The sequence below is a fragment of the Hakea prostrata genome, chromosome 9 (assembly GCF_041222555.1).
Source record: "Hakea prostrata isolate BN-2017 chromosome 9, UWA_Hpros_2, whole genome shotgun sequence".
In the NCBI taxonomy this organism is placed as follows: Eukaryota; Viridiplantae; Streptophyta; class Magnoliopsida; order Proteales; family Proteaceae; genus Hakea; species Hakea prostrata.
Window position 1 is genome coordinate 4726282 of NC_142608.1, and position 20643 is coordinate 4746924.

General features: G+C 38.2%; 2 pseudogenes; both read left to right on the forward strand.

Annotated features, from left to right (window-relative positions):
• The first annotated feature begins 1988 nt into the window (after positions 1-1988).
• LOC149004183 (putative F-box protein At4g22030 pseudogene) lies at positions 1989-3555 on the forward strand (annotated as a pseudogene).
• Positions 3556-17400: 13845 nt separating this feature from the next.
• Positions 17401-18706, forward strand: LOC149004184 (putative F-box protein At4g22030 pseudogene; annotated as a pseudogene).
• Positions 18707-20643: the final 1937 nt, after the last annotated feature.

The following is a 20643-nucleotide window of genomic DNA, read 5'->3' on the forward strand; positions in this document are numbered from 1 at the left end:
TTCATTTAATTCTATTTTTACTGTTAATATTTTTTTTAAACTCCAAATTACCCTCAATTGAAAATATGTTTTAACTTAAATTCTAAATTACCCTCGGTTATTATAATAGTTAATATCGTAAATTGCGTCAGTTAATATTGTTGTTAATACCTAAATACCTTCAATTATTTTAATAGTAAAAACCCTATATTATTTTTATTATTAAAATTTTATAGTGCTCCTATGTTCTTTATCTATAAGTTTCTTTTTCATTAAAAAAAAAAAAAGGAAATCAATAGAAAAATATTTAAATGTCTTTCTTAAGTTTTTTTTCTCTCCTAATGAAAAGAATGCATCTAAATTAAAAGAAAAATAAGGGTAATTTAATATTTTAACTGCTAAGGTAATTAAGGGTATTTTGAGACTTTAATAATAATATACTTGAGGATAATTTGAAATTTAAGCTAAAATATATTTTTAATTTAGGATAATTTAAAATTTTAGAAAAATATTTAAACAGAAAAATTTGATAAAAGTGAAGCATTTGATAACTTTACTAGATAATAGAGGAGGTAAGTGATATTTATTCTATAAAATTAAGAAAATTAAAAAAATAAATAAATAAAAATAAAAATAAAATAAAATTAAAGAAACAATTCATTTAAGAGGTCTTTGCCCTGTTGACTTTCACAGGTTACATATATTTTCACCTAATTACGTGTAGGACCTGTGATTGTTATATACTACCTTCAAAGAGAGTGATCCCCCGCAACTCACCCATCCAACAATAAAAAAACAAACAAGAAAAAGACAAATCTATATTCAAAACTCATATTGAGTAGCCATTTGACAATAAATATTCCATAGGTTCTTCCATTCACGCATCTGATCTCGATCGAATCGAGATCAGATCTAAACCGTATATTTTGATTAATGGCAGATCTAGGGTGATGGAAGTAAATCCATAAATATCTATTCGATGTTTTAATCTAGACCATTAGATCGTGCGGCAGAACGATCTAACGGCTCAGAACTAAACGTAGGCATTTGTATCCCTACAGAGAGATGCACCATACGAACAAAGTCATGAACTGTTTAGAAGAAACACCTCAATGCTTATAAATACCTTTAGCTTCTCAACAGCAAGACATACAAAATTCCGAAGTTTTATTTGTTCTTGAGTTTTGACTGTATTTTGCAAAACTTGAGATATACAAATTTGAGTTGGGCTTCTTTGTGTCCTGGGAGACGATTCGTCAGTACCTCATAGCACCTTTGTAGTGAGGGCAAATTATGTCCTAAGGAAAGCAACGTTAATAACGCGCCTAGAAGTCCCTTTCTCCATAATGTGTATCTCGTGTTCCATTCTTTTACAATAAAAGGAGAAGTAGAAAAACGTCTGCATCCCAGGTTAGGTTTTTTCTTTTTTCTTTTTTTTTTAAAATTCCCTTTTATATTTTTCTTCCCCTTTATGTTTATCTATAAATAATTTGATAAACAAAGGAGATGAGAGAAATGATTATACCCAATCAAAAAAACCCAAACCGTAGAATTGGAAACCAAAGAAATCCAGGAAAGTCCATCTCTCATTTTCTTGATTTTTGACTTTTATCCCCTCATTCTCTCCCGCTCTTCAATTCCTCATTTAATTCCATGTTCTAAATTCTTTCTAAAGTCGTTTCCTCGACAAATTCCATGCTCTTTATAGATTGATGTGGAAGAGTCGAGCTTGCTAGAATTTTTCTAATTTATGAGTTTAAATAAAATTCAAACTAGAGTTTTTCCCCATAACGTGGAGCTTTTTTTTCTTCTTTCCCCATAACGTGGAGCTAGGATTACCCCAACGAACAGGTCGAATACGTTTTGAACTCAACAATATGGAACAGTCAACGAGAACTCTTCAAACGGTCAAAACCTGACCTAGTCACGTAAAGACCAATGCGCCCTCTCTCTAGTCGATATCTTCTGCTCTAAGCTGCCCAGCCACTCCTGCTCCCTTCCTCACAAGAGTGTGGGAGCAGAGGATCTAAATTCCTCTCTTTCTCCCTTTCTCCAAGGGTTTAAATATGCAAAATGGCTCAGAAATTCATATCGTGAATTCAAAATCATAATAAGCATTTTCAAGATAGGCCCAAATATGGCATCTTTACATGCTTTGCCTCTCTTCTCTTCTTCTTCTTCTCCTCCTCTTTCTTCTTCTTGGAACAGAAGAACAATGGCTACACTCCATATCCCCAAACGTGGAACGGTTCAACTGAAGAACGCTACCAGATACATGGTGGAGAATTTATCAAGCATAGCGGGACAATATACAAACCCTACAAAAACCAGCTGCACCACCATGAGAGATGGGAAGGAATCTACTTCGTCTCCTGTGGCCACCCCCATCTCTGAGCTCTATTTAATAGCAGATACTGTTGCTGACAGAGTAGAGATGCACTCCAATCTCGGAGACCAACGAGACAACTGGAACACTCTCCTTCTCACATCCATCAATAACATTACCCTCACTGCTGGACTCATGGCTGCTCTTTCTGCTGCAACAGCTACGACTACCATTTTTCCTTTACAGCCTCTCAATCTATCGTCTTCAATCTTGTTCTCTGCTGCCGCAGGGATGATGGCTCTGATGAACAAGTTGCAACCCTCCCAACTTGCCGAAGAGCAACGTAACGCAGCAAGACAGTTCAAGCAGCTCCACAGGGAGATCCAAACAACCCTATTTGCCATTGGGCAAACTCCTACTGCAGGTGATGTGAACGATGCCATGGAGAAGGTCTTGGCCCTCGACAGGGCTTACCCTCTTCCTTTGCTAGGAGCCATGCTCGACAAGTTCCCTGAAACTGTTGAACCCGCTGTGTGGTGGCCTTCATCTTTGACTTCCATCATCAACAGAACAGCATGAGACAAAACAGTCTCTCGGGCATGAGAAGAAGGTCGAGGAGAATGGGTGGAGTGAGAAACTGGAGGAAGAGATGATACAGATAGTTAGGGTTCTGAACAGAAAGGATGCCGAAGAATACAAGAGATTGGGAAATTTGGCATTGAAAATAAACAAGATTTTAGCAGTATCAGGGCCTTCCCTAGCAGGGTTGGCTGCAGTTGGTTCTGCCTTTGTGGGTTCGTCTCCTTCTCATGGTGGTCTAGGCTTGGCCGTGACTGTTGCTTCAGGAGCATTAGCAACTGTAGTGAACACGTTGGAGCATGCAGGGCAAGTTGGAATGGTTTTCGAGATGTACAGGAACTCTGCTGGCTTCTTTAAACTCTTGGAGGAATCCATTGAAGCCACCGTGAACCAAAAAGATGTGGAGGGGAGAGAGAATGGAGAGTCTTTTGAATTGAAGGTTGCTCTAAAATTGGGGAGAAGCGTATCGGAGCTTAGGGATCTTGCATCTCATGATAGTAACAGAAGTAGAGATGAAGAGACAAGTGAGGAGTTTGCAAGCAAACTCTTCTGAGTTCTAGCTCCTCGTATATATTCTACCGTTCATAAGTCCGTTCTGGTGTTCTTTTCTTTTTTTTTTTGGTAATATGTTGTTCTTTTCAGTAATTAGCAAATTATATAATCTAACATCAAATTAATGTTATAAATGTTTCTGTTTCTTCATCTATTCGAGCTCCTTAGATCAGTCACTGATTATCCCCTTTAAAAAGCCCAAATGCTCTTAGTGGCTTAGAATTGTATCTCAGAAAACAAAAATGAAAAGATGAAAACCTTTAACATCGACCACAATCTTGATGAAAGAGCATCACAGCAGCCAATCAATTGTTCAAACCCATGTACTTATTCATCATAAGTTGGGGAGAAGACCCTTTCAAGGAAGAACCTTGTCTAAAATCCGTGTTTTTGAACTAATGACTCATATTAGAGAACTCTTTTTTTAGGGTAGAAAACTCAAATTTAGAAAACTTATTAGACTCAATCTAGTGAGTGAAACTTAGTCAAAGTGAGATTTTTTAGCTCTATATTAAGGCGTGGGTGACTATTATATATACCGTTAGACCTAATGAGTGGAACTGATAATCTTTTCACAAAGAGGTGTTGGTCATTGCTAACTGAGGAACCTTTTGATGATCAAGATGATTTTTTTTATAGTAAGTAAATATATAATAAAAAGAGTAAGGTATGTGTGTGCATTAGAAAGAAAGTGACTTCCCTTGTATCTCCCGTGCGGAGGAAGAAGGGGGAAAAAGAAAAAATTCCCGCGGGGCCCCCCCCCTTTATTTTTCTCTCCCAAAAAAAAAAAAAAAATAAAAAAAAATTTTATTTTTTAAATATAAAAAAAAAAAAAAATCTTTCCCTAATTGTGAGGTAGAACCTACACAAACAAAAAAAGATATTATTCATAGGTCTTACATGGTCAATTTTCAAAGATAGTATATATCTTCACCTAACTCTGAGGAAGGACCTGCACAGAGGTGATCCCACCCAACTCACCTATCCAAAAATAATTAAGAACAAGAAAAAGACAAATCCATGTTCAAGACTTGTATTGAATCGCCATTTGACAATCAAACACTACATGGGCTCTTCTCGTGGCACATTTGACATCGATGATGCCTCTAACAACCAATTAAATTATCAATCCCATTTAAGATGATAAAATGCACATTAATTAATCTTATTTGAGATTATCTATGTTTAATTTCTACCATCAAACAAAGGTGATCCTCACTCAACTCACCCACCCACAAATAACAAAAACAAGAAAAAGACGAATCTGTGTTCAAGACTTGTAATAAATCGCCATTTGACAATAAACGCTACAGAAACTCTTCTCCTAACACATTTGAGCTGAGAAACTGTACATTATTCAATCTTATTGGAGATGATCTATCTATGATTAATTTAGTGCATTCATAACCCTACTTTTTATCTTAAAGAATCACCTACCATCAAACACATTTCCTTTAATGTAACTGACATAGTCTTTTCTCTTCACAAGCAACTGGGAGACCCTTCATACTTGTCATGGAATTGAAATCCTGCAGGGCGCTGATCTGATGGGTTATCCAACTCCCAATTTGGGTCAATGTCCTGCTTTGTTTACTAAGACATCTAAATGGCTTTAATTCAACTTTCTCCTACTTTGGTAACTCCTGTAAATTGGTATCGGAGCCTAGTTTCCAAAATCTAGCACTAGTACTTTAAGTCATGTCATTTCATATACATATCTTCACCTAATTGTAAGGTACGACCTGCGACTGTTAGAATATTGATAAAATATTCCATATATGGTGGGCTTCATTGATTGTGTTATAGTTTGTTTTAGTTTCTTTATTTGGGCTGATATGGGTAATATATGATATTAGAACTTGGATATGAACTAGCCATTGTGAGTTAATTAGATCTTGATGGGCAATCTAATGAGTTTTTCTATATAAAGAGAGGCTAGGTCTCTCCTCTAAACCCTAATGTATCACATTATTTCTTTGCATGTAAAACGTGAGTTCAGAGAGATTGCTCCATCGAGCTAGTGAATATGGAGGAGTCTAGAGGAGAAAATCCTAGTGCTAAGTTGATCATAGAATCAACTACAAGTTCATTTTTTGTGGGAGCCTGTAGAAAAGATTCTGCTGCGCTCCATCTCCAATGGATTCAAAAAAATGTATGTTTCATCATGTTGTATTATCATTATTCTAATGCATTTATTTATTATTTTATTTATTTTTATCAATTTATGCAATTCTTACTAGATTTAATCTTACATGTGATACCATAGATTTCATAGAATTGATTAAGGACACATAGGAATGTTGATTGATGAATTTTGGGCTCTAAAACGAATCTATGAATTTTGTAAATTTTCTCCCCTAGATTTCTGTCAAACCGTACAGTTTTTGCACTATAACTTTTTTTATAGAATGAATTTTGAAAATCTGAAACCATCACTACGTAAATAGAGAATAAACGAAGCGACCGATATATTATGGGCCACTGCTGGAAGTTGGACACATCGACATGCACTATTGAAAATTCAGCAGCTATTTTATGTAATGATTTTAATTAATAATTAATTAAGTAAAAATAAAGGTGTTGGTGTGGCTGTTTGACTAAGTCAACAGGTCAGATCTGATCCAACCCATGACCCTTCTAGGCGACCTGAAATACCGACCCACCGAGTCATTCAGGTCGACTTAGCTGACCTGTCAACGGTCTCACCACATAAATTGGTTTGGTTTAGTTTGTTTCTATCGAACTATTTGAACTTTGGTTTGTTTATTGACCCAACCCAAACTTATGACTCAGCGAGTCAACCTGTTAGATTGCGAGATAACTCACTTTGACCGATCAGACCATACATGTTTAATTATTGGCACCGATTAAGTTAACTGATTCTGATTTAGAGGTTTATTTTCTATTAACTTGGTGTAACTGATTTGATTTAATCCCCCCCCCCCCCCCCCAAAAAAAAAAAACCCACAATGTAATACATATAGTGTTCTTTAACTTCTAGCCAAACTGTAAGGAATTTTGAAGCTTGCTATTGGAGTTTTATGTTTTGGGTCCTTCGGGATGTAATGGAACCATTTTCAAGACCTAATTTTGCCCCTATATATTGAAATATGACATGACATTTTTATAGTGTTTTGTACCTTGGCTGTTGGGTGAGTTCTTGACTAGGTTATTTATTGTCTTATAGTTTTGTAGTGTGAGCGTGTTTTATATAACTATTATATAATTGTGATATATATATATATATATATATATCATGCATGATTTATAAAAATTTTGATTGTCTTTTGGTGATCCCGAAACTTTTTTCAAACAGTACATTAGCATGTATTGTAATTTTATCTCTAATTCAGCCCCTTGTCATTCAGTTTAAAATTCAACTAATATTATTTTGTGGGTAACATAAAGTATATCCAAATATGAGAGATTTTCATGAGCATGATTGTGATGACTGCCAAAGTAGCACTCATGATTGTGTTTGTAGAATGTTAATCATATATGGTAATGGGATGTCTCTTAGTATTAATGCATTTTTATACATCCAAAGGTTGTCTCTTAGTATTGGCATTAAGAATGTGACATATCTATCATATGGTTGAGAGGTGATTAATTCAAGAAGTTTATATACCCAAAAGTGGTAGATTTTCAAATATTGAAACGTACTAACGGCCACTGATATGTGAGAGAATATCACAACTGCATGTCATAAATTTTGCCCAGAGGTACATGATGATATATGTGTGCTCATTTTAGTGATGCACTTATAAATTACATATTACTCATATTGTGATAATAAAGTAAGGGAGTATCACGACTGTATGTCATGAATCATGCCCAAAGATTCTTTCATGATAAATATGTGTGCTCTTTCTAGTGATGTACTTATAAATTACATATTAATGTGCTAATAAAGTGAGAGAGTACGTATCACAATTGTATGTCATAAATTCGCCCAAAAATGTTTACATGATGATATATGTGTACTGTTTTTAGTGATGTATTTATAAGTTACATATTATGTTAATAAGTTATATATTGTTTGATTTAGTCACCTTTTTTTGTCAATAATAATATGGTTGTTATTGAAATTCTTATGAGGTCAAACTTTAAGAGATCGTACAGGATGTATTGTTTACTATGGGAATAGTGAATGACCACGCATTATTCGTAGTTACTAAGAGACAAATAGATTTAACTCATAAGAGTATAGAAGAAAGAAAAAAAAATTTTGATTTATACTACTTACTGTCCATTAAGAGGTACATCAAGGAAAATTTGAGTGGTATACTCATTGAGTGCACTGCTTGGGGGTGGCCCCCCCCATAAACCCCGGCCCCCCCCCCCCACAACCCACGAAGGGAGGAAATAATATAGGGGGGGGGGGGTTGCCGCTAAAAAAAAAAAAAAAAAAAAAAAAAAAAAAAAAACAAAAAAAAAAAAAAAAAAAAATATCAATTCCCAACACCTTCCACTCTCTTATTAAATAAATTAGATATAAAAAGAAAAAGGGAAGGGGGGAGCGGGCGCCCCCCCCCCGCGGGCCCGGGGCGCGGCCCCCGGCCGGCGGGGGGGGGCGCGCGCCGGGGCCCCGCTGGGCCCCGCCCATCCATAACAACAATATTATATAGCATAATCCAAGAGCAAGAATATAAAAGAAAGTAAATCTAAGGTTATTACAGCGGAAGTCTAAAAATCAAACGGTGTTCTAACCACGGAAAAAGGAGGAAACAACCTAAACCCAACCCAAGTAAAGGAAACTCCTAGCCTCATAATGGCTGAAATCCAAAATCACAATCTGCACAAGTACACATCCCATCATGCATATTCGTATCCTCGCGTGCCGGTCCCACATGGGACTCTACCGGCAGCAGACGCTCCTAGTAATATGAGTCGTCACAACCTGCATCAGAGTCTAAAGAAAAGACAATATTCACAGAGGATGAGTTCCACATAACTCAGTGAGTCTAACATATCATACATCATGCATTCATCATGTACACACACACACATTAGCATATACAATCGATGAATAAAAGAATGAACACGAAGATATGATTATAACTTCTACCATGTAGTCTCTACAGTAGACACGCTTTAAGATAACACACCAGCCTCCTCTGGGTAGTCTCATCACTCTCCCTCACGACACTTAAGCTCGTCTGTTGGGTTCACCGCGGTAGTTGGGTCCTGTCACATCAACCATGGCTGGGGATTAGGTCAACACTCTCTCCCATCACCATTGGCCTGAGAACTGGCGCGTGTCAAGGATTTACTCTAGCCCAATGCAAAGTCACTATGTCTCGTGCTACATGTGATCCGGATACCTTTCCTCATGCCTAAGCGCCCTTTTGGTCCAGTATCGTTCTCACCTATGAATGGAATCCTCAACGGGAGGCATCTATTGGATCCCATTCCTTAACCTTGTAGTAATCTACATATGCTAGGGTGGATGCCGTCATGTCCCCTCACGCCGCCTAACCGCCGTCTTTTGGGCGATCACGAGGTCCGTTCTAACACATGTCACTATACCACTGCATGATACCGTGGGTCTGTTTGATGCACACAGAACCCCATCCACTGATATCACAGGTCACTCGGCTTCAATACCCCTGCCGAAAGGGTAGTAGCACTCACGGGATTCTTAACCACATGCATCTAGACAACCACACCAACTATGAAAAGTGCTCTGGACATCAGAGGACAGTGTCCCATACCATAGCCGCTGATAACCCAAGCTAGGAATACCAAGATAGGTAAACCCCATTTCACCGTCACATACATTCATATGCATCAATCAAGTGAAGTAACCAATCACATAATCACATACGATTTACCTTTAATCATTCAATCAGAAATACAGTATGATACGCAGGACTATCGAGATTATAGAAGGTAACATAAATTATCATGCAATACCACATTATTCACAATCCAAATACACAATGATATTACATAATATATGCGATGTTATCCTCACCTGTTAATCGAGAATTCATGCGCAAAGTCCCACAAATTCACAAAATTAAGGAATGCCCAATACCCAATTAACCTAGCAAATAAACAAGCTAAATTAGATTTAATTCGAGATTCAATTTGAACACAGATCAAATGTGGGTTAACCGGGTCTTAATTCCAGTCAAGCAAGGCGGGTCAACTCAGTCCCAAATCGACCCGGTTAACTCGGCGGGCAGCTCACCGAGTCAACTCGGTCGAAAATGCTCGGTTTCGCACGAGGTTCAAAGTAGACGTGCGCAACTGCCGTGCGAACCTTCCTACGGAGTCAGAAAATTATTCCCCTCAACCTAAGCCCTCCAATTTCACATTTAAATGACATTACCCATCAAAAACCTCATGAAATTGGGCCAAAATTAAGTATATTGAAGCGACTTACCTCTCTACGATCATACCTCCAAATCACAATTCGCACAGTGAACTACACAAACTCTTCCTCCCCAAGCTTCTTCTCCTCTTCTCTCTCCTCTCCCACGAGCTCTCTCCCTTTAGAAAACCAAATCCCGAATTTGGTTCAATTGGGAAAGTTAAAAAGCTTTTAAGAGGTGAAATGACCATTTGCCCTTCATAAAAGGACCGGTCGGATAATTTATCGACCGCCTCCATCCGACCGCCCCCATATCTTTTTCATTCGAAGGCCGATCGCGATGAGTTTCGGAGGGTAGGTACCTTACACAATTACCAACTCAATGGTATATTTTATTTGAGATTTGAAGTCCTCTTGCATAGGTTTTGGGCACACCAAAATGTCACTTTAATGCCTTAAGGAGTAATTTTCTTCTCCGGTGAAGTCAAACAAAGTGGGGTCTTCATCACGTCATTCAAGTCTATAGGATCAATTTCTAAACTTTTGGGCTCAACTCGGATGGTCAAGAGTTGACCTCATCTTGAACGGTACACGACTGAAATCGGATTATTAGGTTAGGATTTTTAGGGATCTACATCCTCCCCCTTAAAAAATTTCGTCTCGAAATTGAGGTATCGAGGCTCCAAGAGGGTTGGATACTTCGCTCACATCCTTGAACCTCTTACCATCTAAAGATCCCAAAAGACTTCTCCTCCTTCTTGTCTCCCATGAAAGACAAAGTCTAACACCACTGATCAAAATCTCCTCACCATGCTTCTTTAGATCACCTTGAAATCCAATTGGAGGGGTACCATCGGAACAAACCGAACCTTCTTCTCTAAACAAAAGATGACTGCCTTATGAGCTGTCAACCAAACCACATCTAGGTTCACATCGAAAACTCTCAAATCAGGTTTCACAAGATGTGCATCTAGGTCTCTTCCTTCCACATACACAAAATATGCATCAAAATCTCTTACTTCATCAAGTCTCACCATAGATCAAGCGGGTGTACAAAACACTAAGTCAAAACTCAATTTTGTCAGACTGTACACCTTCCCTACCTGGGGATATTGAGCTGGTCTTGCTGATGCTATTCCCTTACTGAGGACATAACTTAGATATATGCCCCAGTTGGTGATAAAAAGAATAGAGAACATCCTTCTGCCCTGATGCTGCTACTGCCGCTGGTCTGCTGGTCTAGGACTAGGGACTGAACTGGAGTCCGCATAGAATAGTCCCACTTATTGAAGAGCACTACTTGGATGAATTGCACCACCAACATTCCCATCACCATACCTTGCAACCTAGAGACTGGAATTGCGGTGCGAGATATGGTGTTGGTCTATTGAAATTCCTTGTTCTTGTTCACAAACTGGCTTCTTGGCTTTCTCCATGTCAACTTTCATGAAAACAGGGCAAAGAAAAAGAGTTATTCAAACCTTTGTTGATACTCCAGAATTGACAATGATCCCTATGGAAAATGCCATAAAGTTGGAGCTTCCGATCGGCACACAGAATCTTCTGGTCCTCGGTGCATCTTAGGTGTCGAAATGCCTTCTCCATTTCTCTCAACCACCTACTAGGCAACAGAGGATCATTAGTCACACCAGTGAATGAAGGTACTTGGAGCTTAAGAAAATGCTCCATCAGTTTGGTGTGGGGTCCCAAACCAAAGTCTCCCACATTCCTCCCGAGCGAGAACCCGGCTTCATTGCCAGGGGTGAAGCCCGATTCCCTTGACTCACTGCCAACACACCTTGCATCAAAGTGTTGACATGGGTCTGCTATTGCTTCAACATATTACCCAATATATTCAACACATCTTGGGTGACAACCACCTGTGGAGTGGTCGAGAGGTCATCACCTTGAGCAGGAGGCTGTTGGGGAACTTCCGCTTGAGGTGGGTTGGTACCACCCACCATGGTTATAGCAGCATCACAGTCCGATCCTCAAATCACCATGCAAAGCAAAAGAACATTAGGATCAAAAGAAATTACATCAAATAACAAAAAAAGACCTGCGGAATCACCAGCTTTAGGATAAATGAGTAAAACCCAATATATTAGATGAGTAAGAAAAAAAAAAAATGAAGACAGGCTAAGTGTATAAGAAAAGAAAACCAGAACTGAGAACCAAAAAATTTTTTTAAACCAATGAGTAAGAAAAAAAAAATGAATTGAAGAACAAAAAAAAATAATAAAAATTTTTAGCAAATGTATAAGTAAAGAAAAGAGGAATGAGAAAAAGGATGGGAAAGAAAGGAGATTTTTTTTTTTTTGACGATGAGAGTGATGGATGACCCCACCCACTGAATTCAAAAAAAAAATTAGAAATGGGAGGTAGCATGGGGGAGATAGCACCCAATAGTTGACGCAAAACGAGGAGGAAAAGGTGATTGAAGACGAGTCAACGGGAGTTGAATAGGTCAAAGGGGGAACCCACCACCACAACACACACACAGACAGAACTTTTCACATTCATGACCAAAGAAAAAGGTTTACAAGGCGGTCACGATTCCCACAATCAAAAGAGATTATCGGTAATCTCAAATCTAGCAATCAAGATTTACTGTTTTTGAGATTCAAAATATTCTGCACACACCAGGAATTGAAGCTACCAAATGTTAGCATTCCAAAATAAGAACATTGCAGTAAATAATGCATCCCCAACAATTGAAAATTAGAACTCAAGCAAGAAATCTCATTTTTTTCTCCAGCATTAAGGAAAATCACACCTCCGTGCAACGCCCAAATGAGGGCCATCCATTGATCTTTCTTATATCCATATAGAGAAAGAAAGAGAACTCTGGGATAGTGAACTTGACTTTCGGCCTCTTGAAATCTCTCATCAGCCACACCTAAGAGATCGGTCACAGATGTTCATTTGATTCGAACTTTACATTTCGGCTTGTAAGAGATTATGGATTTTGTTTTATTCTTATGCGTGATTGTTCACGTTTTCACACATTAGTTGTAATATTTTATGACTTATGCTCTTCTCGTTTCATATAGATTATTGTGTCTTGTTTGATTACTAACAGTGTGGCTTTGGATTTAATATCATTATTGTTCATTATTCGAGTTAGCTTCATTATGCTTCTCTAAATCATGTTGGTTTCAAGTTAGAGGTTGTACCATTATTCACATCTACTTTAGCTAAGTCACTTATGGATTGGTGACTCAAGATGTCCGTATGTAATATTAGAATTAAGATTGTGGGAACGGCTGAACACCCCTCGACAGCAATACGTGGGCGATACTAGATCTCGGTCGCCAATCCATAACAACAATATTATATAGCATAATCCAAGAGCAAGAATATAAAAGAAAGTAAATCTAAGGTTATTACAATGAAGTCTAAAAAATCAAACGGTGTTCTAACCACGGAAAAAGGAGGAAACAACCTAAACCAACCAAGTAAAGGAAACTCAAGCCTCAAATGGTGGACTCCAAAAGCACAACGACAGTACACATCCCATCATGCATATTCGACCTCGCGCCGGCAGGACTCTCCAAGTAATATGAGTGTCACAACCTGCACAGAGTCTAAAGAAAAGACAATATTCACAGAGGATGAGTTCCACATAACTCGGTGAGTCTAACATATCATACATCATGCATTCATCATGTACACACACACATATTAGCATATACAATGATGAATAAAAGAATGAACAGAAGATATGATTATAACTCTACCATGTAGTCTCTACAGAGACACGCTTTAAGATAACACACCAGCCTCCTGGGTAGTCTCATCACTCCCCTCAGACACAGAGCGTCTGTTGGGTTCACCGCGGTAGTTGGGTCTGTCACATCAACCATGGTGGGGATTAGGTCAACACTCTCTCCCATCACCATTGGCCCGAGAACCGGCGCGTGTCAAGGATTTACTCTAGCCCAATGCAAAGTCACTATGTCTCGTGCTACATGTGATCCGGATACCTTTCCTCATGCCTAAGTGCCCTTTTGGTCCAAGATCGTTCTCACCTATGAATGGAATCCTCAACGGGAGGCATCTATTGGATCCCATTCCTTAACCTTGTAGTAATCTACATATGCTAGGGTGGATGCCGTCATGTCCCCTCAGGCCAACCGCCGTCTTTTGGGCGATCACGAGGTCCGTTCTAACACATGTCACTATACCACCGCATGATACCGTGGGTCTGTTTGATGCACACGGAACCCCATCCACGATATCACGGGTCACGGCCAATACCCCTGCCGAAAGGGTAGTAGCACCACGGGATTCTTAACCACATGCATCTAGACAAACACCACTATGAAAAGTGCTCGGACATCGGAGGACAGTGTCCCATACCATAGCGGATAACCAAGCTAGGAATACCAAGATAGGTAAACCCCATTTCACCGTCACATACATTCATATGCATCAATCAAGTGAAGTAACCAATCACATAATCACATACGATTTACCTTTAATCATTCAATCGAAATACGGATGATACGAGGACTATCGAGATTATAGAAGGTAACATAAATTATCATGCAATACCACATTATTCACAATCCAAATACACAATGATATTACATAATATATGCGATGTTATCCTCACTGTTAATTGAGAATTCATGTGAAAGTCCACAAATTCACAAAATTAAGGAATGCCCAATACCCAATTAACCTAGCAAATAAACAAGCTAAATTAGATTTAATTGAGATTCAATTTGAACACGGATCAAATGTGGGTTAACCGGGTCTTAATTCCAGTCAAGCAAGGCGGGTCAACTCAGTCCAAATTGACCGGTTAACCGGCGGGAGCTCACGAGTCAACTGGTGAAAATGCGGTTGACGAGGTTCAAAGTAGACGGAAGGGGAACCTTCCTACGGAGTCAGAAAATTATTCCCCTCAACCTAAGCCCTCCAATTTCACATTTAAATGACATTACCCATCAAAAACCTCATGAAATTGGGAAAATTAAGTATATTGAAGGACTTACCTCTCTACGCGATCATACCTCCAAATCACAATGAGGAACTACACAAACTCTTCCTCCCCAAGCTTCTTCTCCTCTTCTCTCTCCTCTCCCACGAGCTCTCTCCCTTTAGAAAACCAAAATCCCGAATTTGGTTCAATTGGGAAAGTTAAAAAGCTTTTAAGAGGTGAAATGACCATTTTGCCCTTCATTGAAAAAGGACCGGTCAGATAATTTATCTGACCGCCTCCATCCGACCGCCCCCATATCTTTTTCATTCGAAGGCCGATCGCGATGAGTTTCGGAGGGTAGGTACCTTACACAATTACCAACTCAATGGTATATTTTATTTGAGATTTGAAGTCCTCTTGCATAGGTTTCTGGGCACACCAAAATGTCACTTTAATGCCTTAAGGAGTAATTTTCTTTCTCCTGGTGAAGTCAAACAAAGTGCCCGGGTCTTCATCACTGTCATTCAAGTCTATAGGATCAATTTCTAAACTTTTGGGCTCAACTCAGATGGTCAAGAGTTGACCTCATCTTGAACTTCGGGTACACCGACCTGAAATGCCGGATTATTAGGTTAGGATTTTTAGGGATCTCACAAGAGTTATAAAAAGGGAGGTTTAATGGTGGGGGAAAGGGTTTAAAAAGAAAAAAAGTAAAAAAAAAAAAAAGGAAAAAAAAAAAAATGGAAAAAAGAAAAAAAAAAATCTAGATGATAGCCCCAAAGAACCATTATGGTTGGACTCAGTAGGAGAAGTTCCAGTAGGGACATGATTCTCCGTGCACCACAGTGTCCTCGTCCACTGGTCCCTAGTAGGAATGCGCCAGCGATGAACTCTCTAAGTAAATGGGATCCTCATAATCTACAATAGATTAATGTAAAGAGAATATATATTCAAAGAGTAAGTTTTGAAACAAAACTTAATGAGTTCAACATAATCACATATCGATCGTGCATTTGACACACAAAACAATATACAATATATATATAGTGGGTATATATTACCTTCATGTATCTTATTAGGTTCAAATCATGAGATCGGGAGGTTAACACGTAATGGAAATTCAAGTTCGTTCTAACCCAATTCATTGTAGATGTTATTGGAAAGAACAATGAAAGGGAAAATGGAAAAATATGTCACCTAGGACGTTTTTTTTTCTTTCTTCCGTTCCTTTTTATGCTCCCTACTTCTTTGGATTATTATTTTTTAAAGTTGTAATCTGGTATTCAGTAGAAGGGGATCCTAATGCTTGAACCTAATATTCAGAACCTAGGTAATTTTGAAAGTCTAGTTAACGAGATACTCTATTTGTTTCTATCGCATGCACATGTCTGCTTTGGACACGTGAGAAGAAATTACAACACGTCAGTAGATTGACGCACAAAGACACCGATTAATACAAAAGATGGGCTGATAATTATTACTAAAGCCCCTCAAATTTGAGAGAAATTTTAAAGGAAAACTCCAGGGAGGTATCTCATAATCTTGTTCTTTTTTCGTTTTGGCTTTTTGGGTCTGCTGACCCTGTTTATGTACCAAAAATGAAAGAAAAAAAAAATCAGTGGAAGGAGATGAGAGAGATAACAATACCCGATCAAGAAAACCCTAACCCTTGGATTGGAAACCCAAGTAATCCAGGAAAGTGGATCTCTCATCTTCAAGGCCAAACCGGCCGGCCCGCGCCCGCCGCGCCGCGGGGGCCCGGGGCCCCGCCCGCCATCCGACCCACCGAACGAAAAAAAAAATAACAAAAAGTAAAGACGAAAACCAAAACCAGTTCCAAGTTGGGAAAGAAAACAAACGCAAAGCCCCAGGAAGGAGCAGAAAAGGAGGAACAGAGAAGCAGGAACAGGCGGGGGAGGAAAAACAACAAAAGGCGTATAGAAAGTTTTATCGTGGGACAAAACGGATATTAGTACAAACGTATCACCCAGGGCCCCCGGTCCCAGAACGGCGCCCACCGCCGAAGCACCCCCCATTGACACCCCTAATTTAATTTTATGTTTCAAATCCTTTGTAAACTAGTTATATTTTTTTTTCCGGTGGTAGAAGAAAGGAAGGAAGAAGAAGAATCCTTTCACCCATTTTTTATAGTTTTTTTTTCTTCTTTTTTTTGGTATAAAGGAGTTTTATTAAGTGGGAGATGGGGATATTAATGTGTCTCAACAAGAGTCTTCACAAAATTGTTGATTTCACCACTAGAACAATAATTCTGTATTAGCTTTTTTTGAATTTATATTTTAATTGAAAATAAATTTGTAATCTCCCCCTCAGTCGTAAAAAGTCAAAATGACCATATCAGTATTTAGAAGATTTTTTTTGTAAAACTTGCAAAGCTCAGACTTGGAATTTATAATTAACCATCCACGTTAGAAGTGACTGCATATTCCTTATAGGTTTGATAAGTTTGATAAGTTCGATGTTCTCGAACAATTATGTTCAATCTCACTTCATGTGACATAGCCAAAGCCCAAAGGAAACGGAGTTGAACAGATCGAATACGTTTTGAACTCAAAAAATATGAAACCGTCAATCAGAACTCTTCAAACGGTCAAATCATGACCTAGTCATTAGATCTCCCTCTCCCTCAAGACTCAAAAGCTATAAATATGCAAAATGGCTCTGATGTCGATATCGTGAACTCGAGATAAATTAATAAGCATTTCTGTCTCAAGACACAACCAACTATGGCATCTTTACATGCTTTGCCTCTCCTCTCTTCTTCGTCTTCTTCTTGTAACAGAAGAACAATGGCTGCACTCCGTATCCCCCAAAGAGGAACGGTTCAACTGAAAAACACTGCCAGAAACATGGTGGAGAAATTATCAAGCATGGCGGCGGGCCAATATACAATCCCTACCAAATCCAGCTGCACCACCATGAGAGATGAGAAGGAATCTACTTCGTCTCCTGTGGCCACCACCATCTCTGAGCTCTATTTAATAGCAGATGCTGTTGCTGACAGAGTAGAGATGCACACCAATGTCGGAGAGCAGCGAGACAACTGGAACACCCTCTTCTTCTCACATCCATCAATACCATCACCCTCACTGCTGGACTCATGGCTGCTCTCTCTGCTGCAACAACTACAACTACCCTTTTCCCTTTGCCACCTCTCAACCTATCATCCTCAATCTTGTTCTCTGCGGCTGCAGGGATGATGGTTGTGATGAACAAGATCCAGCCCTCCCAACTTGCTGAAGAGCAACGTAACGCAGCAAGACTGTTCAAGCAGCTCCTCAGGGAGATCCAAACAACACTTGCCATTGGGAAAACTCCAACAGAGAAGGATGTGAAGGAGGCCATTGAGAAGGTGTTGGCCCTGGATAGGGCCTACCCTCTTCCTTTGCTAGGAGTCATGCTTGACAAGTTCCCTGAAACTGTAGAACCCACTGTGTGGTGGCCTTCATCACCAAAAGAACAGCATGAAACGAAACAGTTTCTTGGGCTTAAGAAGAAGGTCGATGAGAATGGGTGGAGTGAGAAGCTGGAAGAAGAGATGATACAGATAGTTAGGGTTCTGAAGAAAAAGGATGCCGAAGAATACAAGAGATTGGGAAATTTGGCTTTGAAAATAAACAAGATTTTAGCGGTTTCAGGGCCTTCACTAGCAGGCTTGGCTGCAGTTGGTTCTGCCTTTGTGGGTTCGTCTCCTTCTCATGGTGGTCTGGGCTTGGCCTTGACTCTTGCTACAGGAGCATTAGCGAGCGTAGTGAACACGTTGGAGCATGGAGTGCAAGTTGGAATGGTTTTTGAGATGTACAGGAATTCTGCTGGCTTCTTTAAACTCCTGGAGGAATCCATTGAATCCACCTTGAACCAAAAAGATGTGAAGAGGAGAGAGAATGGAGAGTCCTTTGAATTGAAGGTTGCTCTAAACTTGGGTAGAAGCCTATCTGAGCTCAGGGATCTTGCATCTCATGGTAGCAACAGCAGTGAGGAGTTTGCGAGCAAACTCTTCTGACTTCTGATTCTTCATAGTCTACTGTTCATATATAATTCCATTCTTTTGTTCTTTTATGTAATTAGCTAATTATTTGATCTAACTGACATCAAATTTATCAAATAAGAGTTTCTGTTTCTTCATCTATTCAAGCTCTGTAGATAGGTCATTGATTTTCCCCTTCAAAAGGGCTAAATTCTCTTAGTAGCTTAGAATTGTATCTCAGAAAATCTAGGCTAACTTACACACAACAATATCTTCAGAAGATAGCTATTACGTATAATTTAAATATAAGGAAGACTTTACTCTTGACCGGATCAAAAAATTCGAATTCACCAAAATCTTCATGAAAAGAGCATTAGCCAATCAATTGCTTAAACCTGCGTGAGCATACTTATTCATCATAATTCAAAATGGGGGAGAAGATCCCTACAATGGAAAAATTCCTTGTTTAAAAACTCGGTTTTTGAACTTGACCCATTTATAAAACTTTTTGGACTCGATCTTGAAACGTATTCAGAGATAATCTTGTTCAATACTTCCAATCCAATTCTGATATTTTATTGATGTTTTACAAATGACCAATGATTGGCACTAGAACTTAGGTGCGAATGTGCATTAGGGAGAGAGTGTGGTTTCCCTCGGAAGGCAACTAGGCAAGAACGTATGAAGGCCAGACTGCTACATTATTTTATTTTTTATCTATCTTAATTAAATCGATCATAACCCTACTTAATTAAATCGTTTACACCATGGAAGTGTCTAATTGAATTTGAGTTCAAAGTTTTGACACATTGAGAATCTTGACCATTTCTCTTCTATTATTGTAAGTCATGTATGAAAAGAAGAAGAAAAAAAAACAAACATTTTTTCATGGGATCTTATTTTATTAATTTATCTTTGTAAAAATAAAAATAAAAAATTTAAATTCGTAGGAGGTCTGACCTCGATATATATCGTCATCTAATTGTGAGGTAGGACAACCTTTCCCTCGTTGTTTGCTACCTTCAAAGGGAGGTGATCCCCACTCAATTCACTCATCCAAAAATAATAAAAACAAGAAAGAGACAAATTTATGTTCAAGACCTATATTGAATTTCCATTTGACAATAAAGCATAGACTCTTCTCGTGACACATTTGACATCTACTGATACCTTCAACAACTAATTAAATTATCTAATCCCATTTAAGAAGAGAAAATACACGTTAACTTATCTTAATTGAGATGATTTATCCATATTTAATCTAGTCCATCACAGCTATTCATATATTATTAACAAACTTATACCAGAATATAATACAAGAAACCGGATGTGATAGTTTAAAAAAATCCGTATATCTTTTTCTTTTCCCATTAGAAAGAGAAGAAAATTTTCTCCATCTAGTCTAGTAGACAAGTACGAATTTTTTTATTTTTTTATTTTTTTTCTTTATTTATAAGGTGGAATGCTGTAACCACCAAGAAAATCCTTAAAAAGTAATTAAGAGTCATTTAAGGTCTTACTTATTGGAAAATAATTTCTGGTGTTTCTTGCTTAAAAAAAAAATTACTGAAAATTGTTTTGTTTTAGCTGATTTTTGAAACATAAAATAAAATTTGTGAAACCTGTTTAAAGAAATAGTTTTGACGTGTTTGTCTCTTAAAGCAAAAGTTGCGATTTTAAATGAAAGAGTTTAGAGAGGGGTCTCAATCCCTCCCACTCTTCCTCACTTAATTCCATGTTTCAATTTCTTTGTGAATTTTGTTACATTTTTATATAACGATAGGAGTAAGAAAGGAAGAAAATGGGTGAGGAGGAAGGAAATCCTTTCTACCACTTACGTAATTCTTTCACCCACTTACTAAATGATTCAATTAACTTTGAAAATATAATTGAATTAGGTCAAGACTAAAATAATAATTCCATATTAATTAGATTCTCTAGTTATTTATTAATTAAAGTTAAAATAGAAATCT